A 22,143-nucleotide genomic window follows, 5' to 3' on the forward strand; every position below is an offset into this window, starting at 1 on the left:
TTTACTACTTTAAGCGTCTCATTTCCTAATCTAATTCCCGCAGCATCACCCGACTTAATTCCACTCCAGTCCATTATCCTAGTTTTTCTTTTGTTGATGTTCATCTTATATCCTCCTTCCAAGACACTGTCCATTCCATTCAACTGCTCTTCCATGTCCTTTGCTGTCTCTGATAGAATTACAATGTCATCGGCGAACCTCAAAGTTTTTATTTCTTCTCCATGGATTTTAATACCTACTCCGAACTTTTCTTTCGTTTCCTTTACTGCTTGCTCAATATACAGATTGAATAGCATCGAGGAGAGGATACAACCCTGTCTCACTCCCTTCCCAACCACTGCTTCCCTTTCATGTCCCTTGACTCTTATAACTGCCATCTGCTTTCTATGCAAATTGTAAATAGCCTTTCGCTCCCTGGATTTTACCCCTGCCACTTTCAAAATTTGTAAGAGAGTATTCCAGTCAACATTGTCAAAAGCTTTCTCTAAGTCTACAAATGCTAGAAACGTAGGTTTGCCTTTCCTTAATCTATTTTCTAAGATAAGTCGTAGGGTCAGTATTGCCTCACGTGTTCCAATATTTCTACGGGATCCAAACTGATATTCCTCGAGGTCGGTTTCTATCAGTTTTTCCATTCGTCTGTAAAGAAGTCGTGTTAGTATTATGCAGCCGTGGCTTATTAAACTGATAGTTCGGTAATTTTCACATGTGTCAACACCTGCTATCTTTGGGATTGTAATTATTATATTCTTCTTGAAGTCTGAGGGTATTTCGAGTGTGTCATACATCTTGCTCACTAGATCGTAGAGTTTTGTTATTCCTGGCTCTCCCAAGACTGTCAGTAGTTCTAATGGAATGTTGTCTACTCCCGGGGCCTTGTTTCGACTTAGGTCTTTCAGTGCTCTGCCAAACTCTTCATGCAGTATCATATTTCCTATTTCATCTTCATCTACATTCTCTTCCATTTCTATAATATTGTCCTCAAGAACATCGCCCTTGTATAGACCCTCTATATACTCCTTCCACCTTTCTGCTTTTCCTTCTTTGCTTAGAACTGGGTTTCCATCTGAGCTCTTGATATTCATGGAAGTGGTTCTCTTTTCTCCAAAGGTCTCTTTAAATTTCCTGTAGGCAATATCTATCTTATCGCTAGTAGTATTCGCGTTTACGTTCTTACATTTGTCCTCTAGCCATCTCTGCTTAGCCATTTTGCACTTCTTACCGATCTCATTTTTGAGACGTTTGTATTCCTTTTTCCTTGCTTCATTTACTGCATTTTTATATTTTCTCCTTTCATCAATTAAATTAAATCTCTCTTCTGTTACCCAAGGATTTCTATTAACCCTCGTCTTTTTACCTACTTGATACTGTGATACCTTCACTATTCCGTCTCTCAAAGCTACACATTCTTCTTCTACTGTATTTATTTCCCCCATTCTTGTCAATCGTTCCCTAATGCTCTCCCTGAAGCTCTCTACAACCTCCGGTTCTTTCAGTTTATCCAGGTCTCATCTCCTAAAATTCCCACCTTTTTGCAGTTTCTTCAGTTTTAATCTACAGTTCATAACAAATAGATTGTGGTCAGAGTCGACATCTGCCCCTGGAAATGTCTTACAATTTAAAACCTGGTTCCTGAATCTGTGTCTTACCGTTATATAATCTATCTGAGGCCTTCTTTTCTGATTCTTGAATCAAGTGTTAGCTATGATTAAGTTATGCGGCTTCCTCTTTCATTCCTTACTCCCATTCCATATTCAGCTACTACGTTTACTTCTCTTCCTTTTCCTACTATCAAGTTCCAGTCATCCATGAGTATTAAATTTTCGTCCCCCTTCACTATCTGAATAATTTCTTTTATCTCCTCATACATTTCATCAATCTCTTCGTCATCTGCAGGGCTAGTTGGCATACCAACTTGTACTACTGTGGTAGGCGTGGGCTTCGTGTCTATCTAGGCCACAATAATGCGTTTACTATGCTGTTTGTAGTAGCTTATCCGCATTCCTATTTTCCTATTCATTATTAAACCTACTCCTCCATTATCCCTATTTGATTTTGTATTAATAACCCTGTATTCACCTGACCAGAAGTCTTGTTCCTCCTGCCACCGAACTTCACTAATTCCCACTATGTCTAACTTTAACCTATCCATTTCCCTTTTTAAATTTTCTAATCTACCTGCACGATTAAGGCATCTGACATCTCATGCTCCGATCCGTAGAACGCCAGTTTTCTTTCTCCTGATAACAACGTCCTCCTGAGTGGTCCCTGCCCTGACATCCGAATGAAGGACTATTTTACCTCCGAAATGTTTTACCCAAGAGGACGCCATCATCATTTAACGATACAGTAAAGCTGCAAGGCCTCAGGAAAAATTACGGCTGTAGTTTCCCCTTGCTTTCAGCCGTTCGCAGTACCACCATAGCAAGACCGTTTTGGTTAGTGTTACAAGGCGTGATCAGTCAATCATCCAGACTTTTGCCCCTGCAACTACTGAAAAGGCTGCTGCCCCTCTTCAGGAACCACACGTTTGTCTGGCCTCTCAACAGACACCCCTCCGTTGTGGTTGCACCTACGGTACGGCTATCTGTATCGCTGAGGCATGCAAGCCTCGCTACCAACGGCAAGGTCCATGGTTCATGGAAGGGGGGGGGGGGGGGTTCTTAATAAGTGCGAATCCATGAGCTGAAGAATCACTCTAACCATATGAAACACTTGTATTGACGACATTCAGTAGGTGTCAACATACAAAATTAAAGCGAAAAGAAACTGTGGTGCAGATTGCTCGGCCATCAGGATCAAAAGGATTGAGCGATAGATTGAGGTTAGGCCTCATGTTTTAAATGAAATATTTATCGAAACTCTTATTAAATATAACATTAACGATTTCATCAAGACAGCTTTAGTCAAATAGCCTTTTAAATATTGAAAATTGTTTGCCAGTAACAGTGAATTCCGAAAACCGTTACAATAATAGAAGAAAGAAAGGCTGGCACCTAATGCAACTGTCGAAAATTCTTATGTGAAGAACGAATTAATACCCTTCCAGAAAATAGTCTTTAGTTAAGACTGGCCAGCAGGTGGGACTTAATTTTAAAAGATTAAAGCAGGCAGTACACACATGCAACCACAACTACCAAAGGTAGTTACGGTTCTCTTCGGCACATCATTACGCAAACATAGAGAATGGAGCTGCTTCGAGACTGTTAAAGCAATCTTTCAATACGTTCAAGTAAGATTAGAAAATGCTGTTATAATAGATACAGTACATTTTCATTGTAATAGAAGGCACAAACAACATTAGCTTCCCTTGTTCAATGCTTGTTGCACCAGCGTCGCTCTCCTTCCCACATGTGACAGACCATTCGGCGCATCGTTTCTTTCAAGTAATGGCTGTAAAGGGAATCTAACCAGCAACAGACTATAATTAATAACCACTAATCACTGTTCTTAAAGTCAAGGCTGTTCAGCACTTCTTCCTTTCACTACAAATCCCGGCCAACGTAAATATCAGTACACATCCCACTAACTTACAGTTAATCACGTGAGCTAACCGGCATTCAGCAAACAGCAAGCAGAAATGTCGGCGCCAAAAGAAACACTATGTGGTGAAACGTTCCAATGAACAATTTTGGTGCCAGCTGGAATATTATGGTGTCTGTAGAAATACAATAGATATGTTAAGGTTGATCTTGTTTTGTCACATTCTGGTATCTTTAATTTTTCAACGTTGAATAGATTTTGGGGAGAGGGGAGTAAGTCCGGTCATTATTAAATAATAACCATTCAAGTGAATAAACCGGTGTACGCAAACAGTATTACAGTCCGGTGACAACTATGAGTGTAGAGAAGCGAAGGAGTTTAGCAGTGTTTCGAGGTAGTAAAAGGTCAGCTCATCCGAGAAGCCCTCTGCTTCCTGCATACTGATCTAAAGCGACGCAGGTGTTCTTTTTCTAGATCGTAAAACTAACCATAGTCATGAAATATGGCACTAGGAAATAACCCGTTCGTACCTCTCTCGGTAATGTTAATCCCTTTTGTGTGGTGCGACTAACGATTTCATAGAGAATCATCCACAAATTGCGTGCGTATTTCATTTTCAAAATTATGAAGATATGACTCTCTCACTAAGCAGTCAACAATGTTTCTATCGTTTCGATACTCGTCAGTAAATGCAAGTCACACAAAGGGAGGTTTTACAGTGTGCTTTAATACAGGAACACAATCTGCCGGTGGACTCAAGTAAACTTACTGCCATCCAAAATGGAACTCAAGAAAATATGACAGTACCTTTAAACACGAAGAGCAAGCGCAGCCCAGGTTCGCTACACACACCACAGATACAAACCCTTCCACAGAAGGGGCCCAGCAGGATACAGACGTCCGATGTACAGGGAGCGGCGCTTAAATCCAGACAAATTTCAATTTCAATTTCCCGCCATATCGTAATTCCGCCGGAGGTCGCGATTGGCGTTCTTGAAAGCCATAGGCATCTAGTGAACAGTCATGGCCTCAAAATGGCCGAGATGTGACGGACAAGCGCGGCGTACAACCGAAGAGCCGCAATTATCGAATGTCTTCGCGCTGGGCGTCCGTCCACTGAAATAGATTCTTCGGAAAGCCAAGATCAACTGTTTACGATATTCTGGCCAAGTATAATGGTTTGGGGAAGTGGGGGAACGTTCTACTAACGCGGCGAGGAAACGCCATTCGAGGAAACGCGTGTGACGAACTGTGGCAGTGTTAGAAAAGGCTCAGGCGCTGATTTCGAAGCACCTGGGGCCATCGTTGAGGAATCTGGCGTCAGTAGTGAATGTCAGCAAGCGAACAATGCCTCGAATGGCAGAGGAGGACCTCATACGAGCCGTTTAATTCAAAACTGGCTCTCGAATAACGTTGACATGCTTTCTGGTCAAAAAAGTTCTGCCCCCCCCCCCCCCCCCCCCCCCAACAGCCGGGATCTGAACCCTTTCGACTATTATGTTTGGAGCGTAGTCGAAAGAGTTATCAATAACGCGAGACATCCTAACGTCGCATCTCTACGCACCGCTATCGAAGCAGCATTCGTGAATATGGAGAGCAATGTTATTAGAGTGCTCGTGTGATGGCTTCAGGACAAGACCGGTTTCGGTCATTGCGACTGTAGCAGATCATTTCGACTAATATACGATTATAGTTGGTGGTGGCTTCAATTTACCCTCAATATGTTGGCGAAAATACACGTTTAGTTCTGGAGGTACGCATAAAACATCATCCGAAATTGTGCTAAACGCATTCTCTGAAAATTATTTGTAGCAGTTAGTTCATAAACCCACGCGAATAGTAAACAGTTGTGAAAACACACTTGACCTCTTAGCAACAAATAACCGTGAGTTAATAACAAGCATCAAAACGGATACAGGGATTAGTGAACACTGGGTTGTCATAGCGAGACTGAATATTGTAAGCCCCAAATCCTCCAAAAATAAACGGAAAATATACCTATTCAAAAAGCAGATAAAAATTCACTTAACGCCTTCCTGAGAGACAATCTCCACTCCTCCCAAACTAATAGTATAAGTGTAGACCAGATGTAACTTGAATTCAGAAAAGTAGTATCGGCAGCAATTGAGAGATTCATACCAAATAAATTAACAACGACGGAGCCGATCCCCTTTGGTACACAAAACGGGTCAGAACACTAATACAGAAACAACGAAACAAACAGGCCAAATTTAAACAGACGCAAAATCCCCAAGATTGGCGATCTTTTACAAAAGCTCGAAATTTAGCGCGGATTTCAATGCGAGATGCTTGTAACAGTTTCCACAGCGGAACATTGTTTCGAAAAATAGCAGAAAATCCAAAGAGATTCTCGTCGTATGGGAAGTACGTTATCGGCAAGAACCAATCAATGCCTTCTCTGCACGATAGCAACAGAGATACTATCGAAGACAGTGCTGACAAAGGAGAGCTACTAAACGCAGCCTTCCGAAATGCCTTCACAAAAGAAGACGAAGGAAATATTTCAGAATTCGAATGAAGAACAGCTGCCAACATGAGTAACTTAGAAGTAAATATCCTCGGAGTAGTGAAGCAACTTAAATCACTTAATAAAATCAAGCCTTCTGGTCCAGACTGTATACAAATTAGGTTCCTTTCAGAGTAAGCTGATGCATTAGCTCCATACTCAACGATCATATACTACCGTTTTCTAGACGAAAGATCCGTACCCAATGACTGGACAGTTGCACAGATCACACGAATATTCAAGAAAGGTAGTTGGAGTAACCAACTTAATTACAGGTCCATATCATTAACGTCGATATGCAGCAGGATTTAGGAATATATATTGTGTTCGAACATTAGGAATTACCTCGAAGAAAACGGTCTATTGACACACAGTCAACATGGGTGTAGAAAACATAGTTCTTGTGAAACGCAACCAGCTCTTTATTCGCATGAATTGTTGAGTGCTATTGATAAGGGATTTCAGATCGATTCCGTATTTCTGGATTTCCAGAAGGCTTTTGACACTGTGCCACACAAGCGGATAGTAGTGAAATTGCGTGCTTATGGAATATCGTCTCAGTTATGTGACTGGATTTGTGATTTCCGGTCAGAGAGGTCACAGTTCATAGTAATTGCCGGAAAGTCATCGACTAAAACGGAAGTGATTTCTGGCGTTCGTCAAAGTAGTTTTATAGGCTCTTTGTTGTTCCTTATCAGTATAAACGATTTGGGAGACAATCTGAACAGCCATCTTAGGTTGTTTGCAGATGACGCTGTCGTTTATCAACTAATAAAGTCATCAGAATATCAAAACAAATTGCAAAACGATTTAGAAAAGATATCTGAATGGTGCGAAAATTTTCAGTTCAACCTAAATAACGAAAAGTGTGTGGTCATTCATTTCAGTGCTAAAAGGAATCCGTTAAACTTCGGTTGCACGATAAATCAGTCAAATCTACAGGTCGTAAATTCAACTACATACCTAGGAATTACAATTACGAACAACTTAAATTGGGAGGAACACATAAAAAAATGTTGTGGCGGAAGGCTAACAAAAAACTGCGTCTTATTGGCAGAACACTTAGAAAATGTAACAGACCTACTAAGGAGACTGCCTACACTAGGCTTGTCCGTCCTGTTTTAGAATACTACTGCGCAGTGCGGGATCCGTATCAGATAGGACTGATGGGGTACATCGAAAAAGTTCAAAGAAGGGCAACATGTTTTGTATTATTGCAAAATATGGGAGAGGTTGTCTCTAAAATGATACAGGATTTGTGCTGGACATAATTAAAAGAAAGGCGTTTTCGTGCGACGAAATCTTTTCACGAAATTCCAATCACCAACTTTCTGCTCCGAATGCGAAAATATTTTTTGACACAGATCTACATAGGGAGAAACGATCACCACGATGAAACAAAGGAAATCAAAGCTCACACGGAAAGACATACGTGTTCCTTCTTTCCTCGCGCTATACGAGATTGGAATAATAGAGATTTGTGTAGATGATTCGATGAACCCTTTGACAGGCAATTAAATGTGATCTGTTGAGTATCCATGTAGAAGCAAATGTAGAATGTTACTCTTGAAGGATACCACTAATTATAAGAATTTCCTTTTTCATTTGTATTTTGTTTCATAAAATTGCTTTAAAACAGTTCCATTTGTCCGGATTTAAGCACCGAACCCCGTACAATGTCTCAGAGGATAAACTTAAGGACATACACCAGACCAGCTGCGGACGTCTGTTTGCCGGCCGAAGTGGCCGTGCGGTTCTAGGTGCTGCAGTCTGAAACCGCGAGACCGCTACGGTCGCAGGTTCGAATCCTGCCTCGGGCATGGATGTGTGTGATGTCCTTAGGTTAGTTGGGTTTAAGTAGTTTTAAGTTCTAGGGGACTAATGACCTCAGAAGTTGAGTCCCATAGTGCTCAGAGCCTTTTTTGACGTCAGTTTACGAGAAAAGCCGTCACAACTGTTCGCTTCTTCCTTTTCCGTGCTGTCATTATCGACTTCCTCCCTCGTGCCCCGCAGGTAAACACTCTTTCTGGCAGCCATCTCGTAAAACGCAGACGGTGGAAGTATTGCCAACTTAGGTCATACTTTGGAACAGTGCCAACTACGGCACAGCTGAAGAATATTCCCTACATTTTTTCTACAGTTTCTTATAAATATTACCTAACATTCGCAAACAATACTCTAATCTATATTCCACACATATTACGAAAATGGATATACGAGTATGTATGTGTGATGTATTTTGTATGCGTATGAGTGTGTGTATGTATATTCCACACCTCCTCCTACACCGCGGAACCGATTTCAACCAAACTTGGTACAAATGTACCTCACTGTCAGACAACAATCGCTATGGGGGTGAGAACCACCGGCCTTGCCAAAAGGGTGGTAGCAGCGTAGCCTGTGACGTGTGAATTCTCAGAATCTATTCATCAAGTATTTGAGAATGATTGCACTTAGCGACTTGGAACAAACTTCGCATATAATTTCAAATCTTTACCAGATTTTTTATCTTTGACAACTCCTGCAAAATGATGACAGGAAAAAAGTTTATCCCTTGCCACTTTTCCGTTATTCATGCAGTAAACGTACCGTATGAGGCATGACGTCATGATTCGTTACTCCTTTACTACTAACTGTTTCGCATCACATTTTTCAGACAGTATGTACATACAGCACTCAATGTAACAGCAAAATTATATTATTGTGTGACTCGTAGTTCAGGAGCATGACGTCATAAACAATGAGATGCGTGAAAACTGTCACATCGAGCATAACGTTTAAATTTATTACTTCGTTACTATTAAATCCATTTGCAATACATTTTTCTGACACGTACGTATTTAAAAGTACCCAGAAAATTATATCATTGTACGAGACATGGTTCAAAATATATGAAGTCATAAAAAATGTTTCAAATGGCTCTGAGCACTATGCGACTTAACTTCTGAGGTCATCAGTCGCCTAGAACTTAGACCTAATTAAAGCTAACTAACCTAAGAACATCACACACATTGATGCCCGAGGCAGGATTCGAACCTGCGTCCGTAGCGGTCGCTCGGCTGCAGACTGTAGCGCCTAGAACCGCACGGCCACTCCGGCCGGCTATGAAGTCATAAACGTTAAGCACAAGGCGAGGCGCTGCGCGGTACGGGCGTGGACACACAGCTTCAAAGAAAAACCTGGGCCATGCAATGTTTCTCTCCTAGTGAATAAATAAAATAGCGGTAGATAGCACCGCAAAGTATAATTTTAGTACTGTAAACACTTTTGCCATCGTCAGTGTCCTGATGTAACATTTAGAAAAATTTTTGATGACACTATAAACCAGCGGCGGATTTCTGCTTGCCTGATCGCTTATTAGTTACAGCTAGAGCATCTCTAACAACAGTCCAACAGGGGTCTGTCAAAATACCAGTAGGCCTCTCCCCTGCATACCATACCCCTTCTCAGTGACTGCAGTAACTTATCACTCGCAGCGTTCGTCAGGAAGAGTCTGCAATATTCAGGGTAGAAGTCGAGGTCGGTACAAGGGAAGTGTCTTTCAGAGACATGTTACAGCCAAGGTTTTCGTACCATGACAACATTTCACTCCCAAGTTACTTATAATTATGTGCTCCCTTATTACCTAAGTAACTGAAGCAAACGTTATCAAATCTTGCCTAGGCAGCGTCCTTCTCTCGACTAACGTTTCCTCAAACTGCTTGCCTCTGGAAAGGTCCGGAATCTACGGGTCAACGAAGATACGCTCTTTCACTTTTGATTTGTTCAGTTGTGGCAGCTTTTTCTTCGTTTGCGTATAGACCTCACTTTCGTGGTTCATTTTCCTTATAAAATTTTTCATGAAAGATATAAAAATCAGTTTAGAAGAAAACATAACGGTAAATTATTGTAACTACCATTTACAGTATTAACTGACTTAATATATTGAAGTAATATAATCTGAGCACTGAATAATGTTTGCAGTACATTGTGTGATGACCTCAACCCACAGGACAAATAATTATCAAAATCTACTTGGAAAACCACACTCTTTATTATATTTCTCAATTGGTCACGATCCCACTTTGTTTGTGAACTGAAAACTCTAATATTCACGAGAAACTTCTCTGAAATTAACCTGAACCGACAAAATTGTTTATATATTCTCTGAAACTTCAAAGACATCTAAGACAATATCTGAAAGGAATTAGAAAAAGTGACAAAATTTCGTGAATCACACAGAATTCTGCTAATAATCGCATGAACACGGGGGGGTTTCACCATACATCTACCCACTTTTGAGTATAACCAGTGTCTCTTAATACTACGACTCATAGCAATACAGTATCAAAAACTTTTATTATTGGGTAAACAGTCCCTACATGATTTGACAGCTGACACTTATAATTCCCGCTCACGTCAGGAAATGCACCAATACGGGAATAGCAGCTTTTACGTTATTGGTCAGAACGCAAGCAATTATGGCGGTCGCCGTAATTTTCGCGTGTAGCCATAATTCGCGACAAAATACTCTTATTAGTCACTGTCATATATTTAGTCTCATAACAATACATAAAACTACATAAAATAATTACAATAATTTTGACATGCAAGGTGAATTAGTCCTAATGAGAGGAAGAATTTTATATTTACTGGTGTTTCAACAATGACTACCAGGCAACTTTTAATTCACTGATTGTAATTTTATTTTCGTTAGCAGAAAACAAACATAAACTAAACAAAGAATTTATTTAAATAGCGTACGTCATTCTTATACTTTTAATAGAGAAAGAAAGTTTCTAGGTCAGGGGATAACGTTCGGCGAAATCTCTTAACTTTTTGTTGCATACGAAGCGTTGCGTTGGGCAGCACGATGTCGGCGGGTTACGATGTTGAGAACAGGATACAGGCATTTCCGCTGGTTAATCTTCTCCGGCGAAACGCAAATAAAGTTCCGGCACAGCTGTATCATTAACCCCGTGGTGATTAACAAAGCACAAGACGCCAGTATACGACCGTTGTTGACATGTCCTCTCTTTCAAAGTACATGATGTAGACATCGCTCGTTTTTACACTTTATGCACTGTCCGTGACGCTATCGTCCATAAATACACAGTCACATTCATATAGTCTTAGCCAAAAATACACAGTTCATAGAATTGTTCTTGTGTGTCAAGAACACCGTAAACAATGTACACTCTGTTCTCGCATTTCAAACTTCGACAACGTCACTGAAAGTCATTTATATTGCGCAGTTAATTAAAGTCTTCACTTTCAATACCAGCAAAGTTCATTCGCATTAAAGCACAGTTCGTGTCGGCCACAACAAAGTAATGTTAGTGGCACTTTCACAGTCCGGTTTATTTTCTCTTAAAGTTCGATGGCATTACATATCGCGGTGGTAAAGAGAATTAACAATCTGATAGTTCGGTACAACTGTCCATACAATTACGTATGCTTTTCATAAAACACAGTACTATTTTCCCGCGCTCGCTCACAGACACACCATCCACCATCCCCTCTACTATACAACAACCTTTCGACTATTGATATCACTATCGCTGTCCCATGTCTATAGATGTTATACCGTTATCGTAAATTACATAAATCTTTATAAATGGTATTGACTGCATTTTTCACAATTAATAATATTCCAAAAAAGAACTTTACAAACTTTACCATAGGTACAAAGTAAGAAACATACTTATCCATTGGCAAACGAAATAATCACAATTATATCTTTACATTTAAAAACCACAGTAGAATGTTATATAATCACAATTAGAAATGCCCATATGAACAAAAGAAAAAGAATGGAAATCTAAAGAAAATCACAAAAAAAATTTATATGCGTAATTAGCAATGCCTTCACAATAGTTTCATTTTTTACGTTTGTAGCAGTTATACGTGCATTGACAATAAATTTCTTCTAGTTTCCTTTGTAAAATGAATGCTTCAGCTAAGTTTCGTTTTTCTTTGTTATATTCGTTGTTAGCATTATGAAACCGATAAAAATTATGTATTTCATGCAAATTTGAATTTTCACTGTAGTACGGTGCTACCTAAATCCTTTTATCTCTAGACTTCGCGTCATGGTGTCACGAATATTATATGAGCTTGCATCATTGTGCGTTGCCATATCTTTTAATTGCAGCTGAATTTCTCAATTACAGCGGAAGTGCTTCTGTCCGCAAGGATGTGGCGGAATCTCCGTCGCTGGTTTTCGTGCTGTGTGAGGGGAGAGGAGGAGGAAGAGGAGAGGAGTGTCCAGCTGGAGAAGGAGGAGGAGGAGAAGGAGGAGGCGTCCTGTCCAGTTCCTATGGGGGAGAGTGTGCAGGTGAGCATCGCCGTGGTTCGTCACTCTAGATGCGTTAAAACACAGCACTGCTTCGAAGCAGCCACATTGTGTTTAGCATGTCCACAGCATTATACGGTATCCTGATTTACTGTTACTGATTCTGGACAATAGCAAGATTACTTAGCGAAACATAGTTTTAAACATTGTATGGTCGAATTCCAATTTTTATGCCACTACTCATGAACGTAGCCCTCTGTATTCATGTTTATAATAACAGGAATGAAATGTCATTCGAGTTTCGAGAACCGTTCTCTGTACTTTTGTAAGGGACAGTCAGAGGGAAACAAGGGGGATGGAACAAAAATAAGTAAACTCTTTGTTATTTCAAAAGTAATCACTGCACCTGTTAATACAATTATACCATGGTTAGAAAAGCCAGCCAATACTTTCATGGAAAAATGTTTGCGGTTGTCGACGAAAAAATGATTGTTCCCAGACATGCACCTCTTCCTTCGGAGCAAATCAGCAGCCACGAACCTCTTTGTATAATTTCACTGAAGCTTGATAACTTTTATTGTGCCTTTAAACGTATTCGTGTTAAATCAGAAAGTATAGTTAGATTTTGGCTACCACGCAGCTTATCAGTCGTTTTCTTTACAGGATAGTCCCATCTACCTTGGGGATTTCTGCGGGCTGTACGGTGGGCTGCTCGTGAGGCTCACGTTGAAGTCGTCTGGGGTGAGTAGCATCAGCTCTGTAGACTCGGGTCGTAGCATAAGGCCGCACGCTGTGGCTATAAATCCACTTGTTACCTTCCGTTCATAACCGACTACAGACGTTTAGCCATTAATTACTTCGTTCCTCGGTCATTTTTAACAGTTATGGCTGCCATTATGATCAGATGACACTGAGATTTTCTCACGTTTCTGAGTCCGTATCCCGACAAGTAATACACTTTGTGGCAGAGTGGACTATGCACAGAGATGGAAAGAGCTGTCTACTGCTTGCCAGGAGCGATATGCAGTTCACTTACACACTTCTTCGTGTACTGCCAGAAGGATAGTGGACGTAGGCGCGATCGTAAACATCAGTGTATCTTAATTCAATATATGTGGATGGAAAGCTACAAGTATATGCTAACGGACCAAGACAGTGCGACCATAGCCCGCCACGGGACTGAATGCGACGCGGTAAAGAAAGCGTGTGAGCGGAGCAGCGGCGAATGGGAAGCCATTCTAGCGACATCACGGGCCAAAAACAGGGATATCCACAGACATAAGCTACTCTGGAAAAGCGCGGATGATACCGCCCGACGCCTGGGAACAAGCATTTCGGCAACAGCGAAGCTGGTCAGCTGTAGGCACGCTACTGTCTACTGCCGTGAGCGTCTATGGAAAGTGGCTTGAAGGACCGTGAAACCCCTAGTAGCCGATAAGGTGTTCGACGTCAGAGCCAGATCACAGAACATGGAGGTTGGGTGCTTTCCCGCTCTGTAAAAGCAGAATAGGCTAAAACGATACCTGGTTCAACATAGGTTGTCGGAACAGGTGAAAGAAAACGCTGAGCGAAAGATCTGCCAGGTTACAGAAAGTCAGTGGGTTTTGGGAAGAAAACATAAATCAGTCTCACTCCCTAATGCGATCCAGCGCACTAACCACTGCGCCACATCCCTCGGTAATTTGATTTTAGGAAGGACAAATGGACCATAGACTCTGCATTGTGTTGCGTCTGATAGTGGTACCAACACTTTAGAAGGAATTTTCATAGCTAGATTGATCACCTAAGGATGTCGGCAACTGCGTGTTACACTTGCTTGTCAAACTGAACATAACTTGTGTAAGGATCATATTTCAACGGTCAGGCAACATCGTTGTTGTTGTTGTGGTTTTCAGTCTGAAGTCTGGTCTGATGCAGCTGCCCATGCTAGTCTATCCTGCGCAAGCCCGTTAATCTCTGAACGGACATTACAGCCTTCGTCCATTTGAATTTTCTCAGAGTATTCCTTCATTGTCTACCCCTAAAAGTTATCCCCTACCCCTCCCTAAATTTCCTCCTGACGTTTCTTGATACCTCAGGATGTATCCTGTCAACCGAACCCTTCTTTTAGTCAAGTTGTACCACAATTTTCTGTTTTGCCCAGGTAGATTCATTACCTCTTCATTACTTATCCGATCTAGCCGTCAAATCTTCAGCCTTTCTCTGAAGTACCATATTTCAAAATATTTTATTCTCTTTTTGTCTGAGGTGTTCGTTATGCGCGTTTCACTTCTGTACACGGCTATATCCCTGACGCAAGTCTTCATAAAACATTTTCTAACGTATAAGTTTTAGATTAGATGCGAACAAATCCATTTTTCTTCCCAAAATGCTTTTCCTATTATAAGCAATCTAATCTCCATTTGATCTCCTCCCTACTTCACGCATTGTCAGTTATTTTGTTTGTCAAACACCAAAACGCATCCAACATTTTTAATGTATTATTTCCTAATCTAGTAGCCTCAGCATTGTCTGAGTTAATTCGAGTAGCTTCCATATCCCTCATTTTACTTTTGTTGACGTTCATCTCATATCCACTTCTCAAGATACTATCCTCTACACTGAACTGTTTTTCGGAAACCGAACGAGGTGGAGCAATGGTTAGCACACTGGACTAGCATTCGGGAGGACGACGGTTCAATCCCGCGTCCGGCCATCGTGATTTAGGCTTGCCCTCGTTTCTCTAAATCGCTCCAGGCAAATGCTGGGATGGATTCTTTAAAAGGGCAAGGCTGACTTCCTTCCCCCTCCCTCCTTAATCTGGTGAGACCGAAGATCTCGCCGTTTGGTCTCCTCCTCCAAACAACTCAACCCAAGCTCTTCGAAGGACTTTGGTGTCTCTGACATAATTGCAATGTCATCGGCAAACCTCGAAGTTGTTTTTTTGCTTGATCATCAATTCCTTTTCCAAATTTCTGCTTGGTTTCCTTTACTGCCTGTTTAAGTACACACTTAGTAACAACGTCCTTGGAATCTCAAAACGGTAGCAGGTTTCTGTGCAAGCTGTGTACAATCTTTCACTCTCTGTGTTTTATGACGTCTACTGTAAAATTGCAAAGAATAGATTCCGGCCACTATAGTCAACAGTTTTCCTTAAAGCAGGGTTTCCCAAATTCTGTTCCGTGGAATACTGGTGTTAAACAAAAGCTCTGGCAAAAACTTGTCAATAACATGGTTGTTTTTTCCGATTTGTTGTCAGTACTAATAGCTTTTTTTCAAATATTATCGTTATTGTGTTAGTAGCTATGGTTTAAATCTGAAGTAATCACTGAATAAAACAAGTTTCTCTGATTTTTTTTTTTTAAAAAAATATTAACCATCAAAATAAAGGTATTCCATCGAAGCACCAGGATTCTCAGTTTTCCGTCAGAGCAGAAGTTTGGAAACCTGTTTCCTAAACCAACATATGCTATAAACGTAGGTTGTCATAACTGCAACGAAATTCCCTGCTGTTTACCAGAAATTTGCCAGTCTCGCCAGTGCCCCCTCGGTGTCAGCAGTTGACACGACCCCGCTAAGTGTTGACCCTGTCGTGCAGGACACGTCGGCCCCAGCCCTCGCTGCCTACTACTCCGACAGCCGTCGGGAGTTGCCGCACCGGAGGCGGAAGCGCCGCGAGGATCTTCGTCGCCGCTCGCCGACGCCCAGCAGTTCGACCTGCAGCAGTGAGGAGAGGCGGCACATGTCGCGGAGGCGGAGCCGCCGCTGCCGCCCCTGCGACCGCAACGCAGCCGCCGCGCGCCAGCAGGGCCGCGTCAGCGTGCGATGTAACTACAGGCTGTGTCCGCGCAGCCAGCGTTTTCAATAAACGGCTCTTTCTGAGCCATGTGTACTCAGCTGTTTTTTTTCCTTTATTGAATTTCAATTCCCCCCCAAGGGGGCGGGCAGGCAGCAGCTTAGTACGCTGCTCTACAGCCTACAGACTTTTTTAAAAACAGAAGAAGAAAAGAAACAAGAAAACCAGGCGAGAAAACGGTGACTTAAAGTGTAAAATGGCGGAAAATTGTGGAAAGATAAAACAGAAAGCAATAATAAAATACACAGGAATCAAACAAGTAACATAGTGGACACACAATTAAAAAAAAACATGGCGACAGTCTGGTCCCTGTTTGCAAGAGATAAAAAATCACACCCAGCGACAGTATGATGGCCGTTCGCAATCCTTCGCAAAAGACACACAACAAGGAACACTCACAGTAAAACACTCACTCTAAAACACTGCACGAAAATGTTGGCACAAGGATGACACTCCCTAGCCAAGAGCAGATGAAGGGGGGGGGGGGGGATGGAGGAGGGGGAAAACAAGGAGGGAGGAGAGGAAAAAACGAAAAGGGGGGGGGAAACCAAAGGAGGGTGAGGACTCATAGGGGGGAGAGGGGCAGGGCACACGCGAAAGGGAAAAGGGTAAATGCGGAGGAGGGAAATGCAAAAGGACTCATGGGAGAGAAGGTGGCAGAGAGAGGGGAGTTGGGGAAAAAAGAGGATGGAAGGGGGGGAGAGGGAGCCCGGGAAAAGGACAGAGGAAAGGAGGGGGAGTGAGGATCAGAGTTGATAGGAGGGATAAATGGAGGGAGAGAGGGCATCATCTGGGAGGGGGAGTTGATGGAAGCCACCTTGGGAAAGGAGATGAAGGGTGTAGAGATGGAGGGTAGGGGGGACACAACAGTGAAGATGTGGCAGGGGATGGGGATGGAAGAGGAGAGGAGGAATCAAGGTGGCGGGAGGTGTAGAGTATGCGGATATGTTCGAGGAATAGGAGCGGATGGGGGAGGTCATAGACTATCTGCGTGGGGGACGGAAGGCGTATACGGAAGGCGAGGCAGAGTGCCTGACGCTCAAAGATCTGGAGGGGTGGAGGCAGATATCCAGGCAGGACTGGCATAACAGAGGATGGGACAGATTAAGGATAGGTGTTGAGGATGGTAGAAGGGTGCAACCTCCATGTCCGGCCAGAGAGGAGTTTGAGGAGTCGGAGGTGGTTGTGCGCTTTGGATTGGATGGAGCGGAGATGAGGGATCCAGGTGAGGTGACGGTCAAGGGTGAGGCGAAGGTAGGTGAGGGTGGGGGTGAGGCGGACAGGACAGGCGCAGATGGTAAGGGAGAAATCAAGGGTATTCAGCTGTTGATCTTGTGGTCTCACTTAAGGATAATAGATGCGCGCCAATCACCCGACCGATCAACTTCGTGTGCAACTTTCACACGACCCGACCGACTTTACTCAGCCATTACAATGATGCAATGTCAAACTTTTGTGTGGCGGTTGGAACGACACCACTACACACGGCACCGTTATTTTTAGTGAAAGGGGAGGGGGGTGGGCGAGTGAAGTAGTTGGCGGGTCGCCTGTCGAGTGGTCCTACGCTACAAACCAAATGACAAGAATAGTTGGTCGGTCGGTTGGCCAAAGCGTCTGCAAACATCCAGTTCGTTGGTCGGTCGGTTGGTACGCATGTATGGCCAGAAACATTCTCAGAGTTATGAATTCATTGATAAAATCATTGAGCAGACTTAAGCGTTCGATACCGCGCGTCAGCTCTGAACTGTGACGTAGTGGTGCTCTGCGGGTGAAGTCATACATGTCTGTAGCGCTGTTCGTTTTTCTCTAGGGCGCCATTAGCGTGAGTTAATGCTGCATTTGCAGTTTGTTCTCTGCGTCACGTGACCTTACTCGCACACCAAGGAACAACCGTAAGTTGGTTTAATGAACGGATTTTTGTAAACCCTCGTCGACAGTTTTCTAAAGGCCTTCTCGCTACTCCTGTGGAGGTCGAGTTGCCACTGTTACGGTAGGCCGAGTTTGTGAGTTCGTGTAACGGCTTCTCGTGCGGTAAACTTCTAAGACAATTTCTTCGTGCCACTACCTAACAGTTATGTCCTAGGATCAGGTAACAGTATATGAGAACGAAGGTTCTACAACACTCCAACAAGTTAGTAACAAAGTCACACAAATGAATTAAAGGTTTACTCTCTCTGTGACTTGTTGAATATGGGAGTCCTGAACACTACATGTAATACAACACAAAAAGGCTATCATTGGCTAAGTGCAAGTAATCGTAGGTAGACATCACAGTACACAGCAAATGCAATTTACAGGAACTGTCTGTTCACTTCAAAGAGTTCACTAACGACGTTCCACATCTAAGTCAGCTCTGGGCAGTGATCTACAATCAAGTGCGAGAGCTGCTCTTCTGTCTGTCGAGTAGGCTTCTGTGCGTTGTCGCCCGGTCATTGGCGGGTTGTACTCGGCCGGCAATTGGCTGAGTTGAAATCGATGGCATCATCCCTGGCGCGGCCCGTGGCGTTGGTGGACCTCGCGCAAGTGGCGAGTCTGTATGGCGCTGACACCATCTCGCATCTTTGCGCGTGTGGTTCTTTTGTCCATGCTCTTTCGTGTTCAGAAGATTCTTCACAGATAACGTGAGAAGTGGGCAACCTGATGTACTACAATGCTAAAGCCAAACACTGCAGTTTCATTTTATCTCATTCCATTCAAACAGATGAGTGAAAAATATGAACCACTCACAGTTCAAGTCTTTTCGGTTAAGGCGACCAAACAAAACTCACCTCAAAAATGAAACAATGTTATGTAGTTATTTTGGGATAATATCTGGAGGAGGTAGGCCACCAACATGATACAACAGGAAAACTGAAATATGCCACTGTTTCTGCAAAAGCATCTCGAAAATGCCTATCACAAAACAAAAGAAAAAAGAAAAACAGTGAGAGATGATACAGTGTTGGACCTTGATAGTACCACACACGATTGGAAACACATTGCTGGCATTAAAATTGCAACACGAGGAAGAATAGCTAATACCGAAATGTTACTTCTTATAGGTATATATAGTATAATGGTATTACGCATCAAGATTGTAACGGAATGGGAGAGAGAAAATTTTTGTAAGTCACTACAGCTCAGCACTGCTCCAGCACATGGTAGAATCAACACAAGCCAACCACTAGGTATAAACATTTCTACATGGTTAGGCAGTCACCAAGATTGTAAAACCAACACTTCAGCATGTGAATGTAAGCTCAAAGGAAAAGTGTAAAACAAGTGCATACCAGCCTGCCTCCATCACTCTCGTAACATTAAGCAAGAAGCACTAGGTAGGACGCAACAACACTTGAGTCTGATGAAGCACTTAAGATACTGAAACAAACTGATGAGTCAATGCAGCAAAACTGAAGATATCTGATGACTTGTAATGAGGATACCTATTAGGTCATTGTAAATGACTTTGTATTGCAAAGCCACTCCTCAGCGCCAGAAATACTCCACTACAGTAGCCAAGAGGCAGTCAACCTTAGAATTCACGGTGTTCATGCCATTTGTACTTGATTCTCTGTTTATTATATTGTTGTAACTGCGACTGGAACGGTCGCGGGGTTGACGTGTCGGAAAGCGCGGTGGGACCCATGGAGCGACCTGTGAACAACACAAACGTGAGAAGATGGACACGACCAACGAAGGACCTTACGAACAACAACAAGATCGAAACAACAATCACAAGAAAACCTAACTAGACAACCACATCCACTCGAACACAGAACAAGAAAGTAAATACACCGTCGAAGGCGAGGCGATATGTCCAGAGACGTACGCAAGATTAGACGGGCTGACTGAGCGAGAGGCAGGTGCCTAAATACATGATCGGGGGCGCCGCTATTGGTCGCTGGGACCACGTGTTCTACTGTGGCGCCCTCACTTTAAATGTTTGTCAGGAGGCGCACGCCGTCACAGCTTATGGTGCGATGGTGCAGAGACTTCTAGGGGTCTTCAACATCCATGCCGTCTGGCGCGGATTCAAATTCCGTGGCATGCGGTACCAGATGCCTCCGCCCTGAATCTTGCACCTAGTGGAGGAAACGCCCCGGACGCTGCTGAGGTGGGCGGCAGTGGGAAGGAGAGCCGGGCTCATCAACTGCCATTGGTGGGGAGGAAGGGACGCCTGGGGTATACATAACGGCTGACCCAGAGTCCAGGATGGGGGAGGGAGCTGCTGATCCACCCGCGGGTGGGTAGGGGTAGGGGCAGGCCCGGGGGAGACAGTAACTGGGGGCAAGGGCGGCGACTCGAGGACCACGTCCATAGCCAAAGGAGGTAGGGAAGGAGGCGGCGGAGCGAGTCCCATGAGGGCATACAGGTAGAGCTGATTATGATGGAGGTGCTCCAACTCTCTCGATGTCTGCAGCAACGTCACACGCCGCCCATACGACCGTGGCAGGCTTACAACCCACCTTGTAGCCGTATTTGCGGGCCCACACGGCCGTGCTGCGGGCATAACACTGCGAAGACCGGGAGTGGAGGCGGGAGGGGTTTGGCATCAGCAAATGGAGCAAGGTCGGCGGCTCTCGCCCATGAAGGAACTCCGGCGGACTGCGTCTGTCAATTGGCATAGTGCAATAGGTGCTCAAAAATAGCACGAGGGCTGATGTGGTTGGAGACGATTGGACCACCTTTGCCAACTGTTGTTTAAACATGTGGACAAGCCTGATACCGCGCCATTGGACGAAGGGTGGAAAGGGGGGCTACCGATATGTTTGATACCGTTGGCCTGACAGAAGTCGTGGAAGGAAGATGCTGTGAATTGGGGGGCCATTGTCAGAGACCAACGTGTGTGGCAGGCCTTCAATGGCAAGAACCTGGGCAGGGGCTGTCAGTGTACCCTCCATGGTGGTGGATGCCATGTGGACGGCATATGGGTATTTGGAGTAAGCATCAACGATAAGTAACCACAAGGACCTCAAAAACGGGCCCAAAAATCGATATGGATGTTATCCCAGGGCCAGTGAGGCACAGGCAAGGGTGCAAACGACTAAGGGGGCCTTGCCTAGTGATGTGCACACACACTGCACCCACAGACCAGGCAGTCAATATCGTCATCAATGCTGGGCCAATACACGAGCCGATGAGCCAAAACTTTCATACATGACATACCGCAGTGCCCGTGGTGTAAGAAACTGAGCACCCAAAGCCGCAAATCCGGAGGGATGACAACCTGATGGGCACCTGACTCTGTGGCAACAGAAGGACATCATCGACCATGGAGAGCCTGTGTGACAGGTGGCGCCAGGGGCTGAAATCGGACTGCATCCAACGAGTAACATAGAAGGGACACCAATGGGCCATGTAGTGGAGAATCTGCCACAAGATAGGGTCGCGGTGGGGAGCTGCTTCAATGTGAGCAGCCATGAAGGGCAGACCGTCCAGTGCATCCTGGCTGGCTGAATCAATGTGGAAGCAGAGGACCTCCTGTTGGTCAAAGGCAGGATTGGGGCCTACTGGGAGACGTGACAAAGCGTCCGCGTTAGCATGGTGGTCGGTGGGGTTATACCAGATGGTGTAAGCATAATTTCGTAAAAACAACGCCCAGCGCTGGAGACATTGAGCTGTGTGCTCTGGAAGGTGAGAGTGGGGTCCGAAAAGCGTAACCAAGGGCTTATGGTCCGTCAGGAGGGTGAACTGTGCCCCAAAAATGTAGGTGTGAAATTTTTTGACGGCGAACTCGCCAAGGCCTCCTATTCAATCTGGGAGTAGATCCACTGTGCTGGGGTCAACTTCTTAGAGGCATAAGCTATGGGCTGTCGGAGCCATCAGCATCCGGGTGGGCGAGGATGGCCGTATGCCAACGCATCAGCCACCACAACCAAGGGGCGGTCCAGAGAGAAGGGAGTAGTAAGGCAAGGGGCGGACTTCAGCATCACCTTGAATGGAGAAAAGCCTGGTCACAGGCAGGAGTCCAATCAAAACGTATCCCTTTGCGATGCAAGTGATTGAGGGGTTGAGCAACAGAGGCAGCTTGGGGCAAGAACTTTA

The sequence above is a fragment of the Schistocerca piceifrons genome, chromosome 6 (genome assembly GCF_021461385.2).
Source record: "Schistocerca piceifrons isolate TAMUIC-IGC-003096 chromosome 6, iqSchPice1.1, whole genome shotgun sequence".
NCBI classification, from domain to species: domain Eukaryota; kingdom Metazoa; phylum Arthropoda; class Insecta; order Orthoptera; family Acrididae; genus Schistocerca; species Schistocerca piceifrons.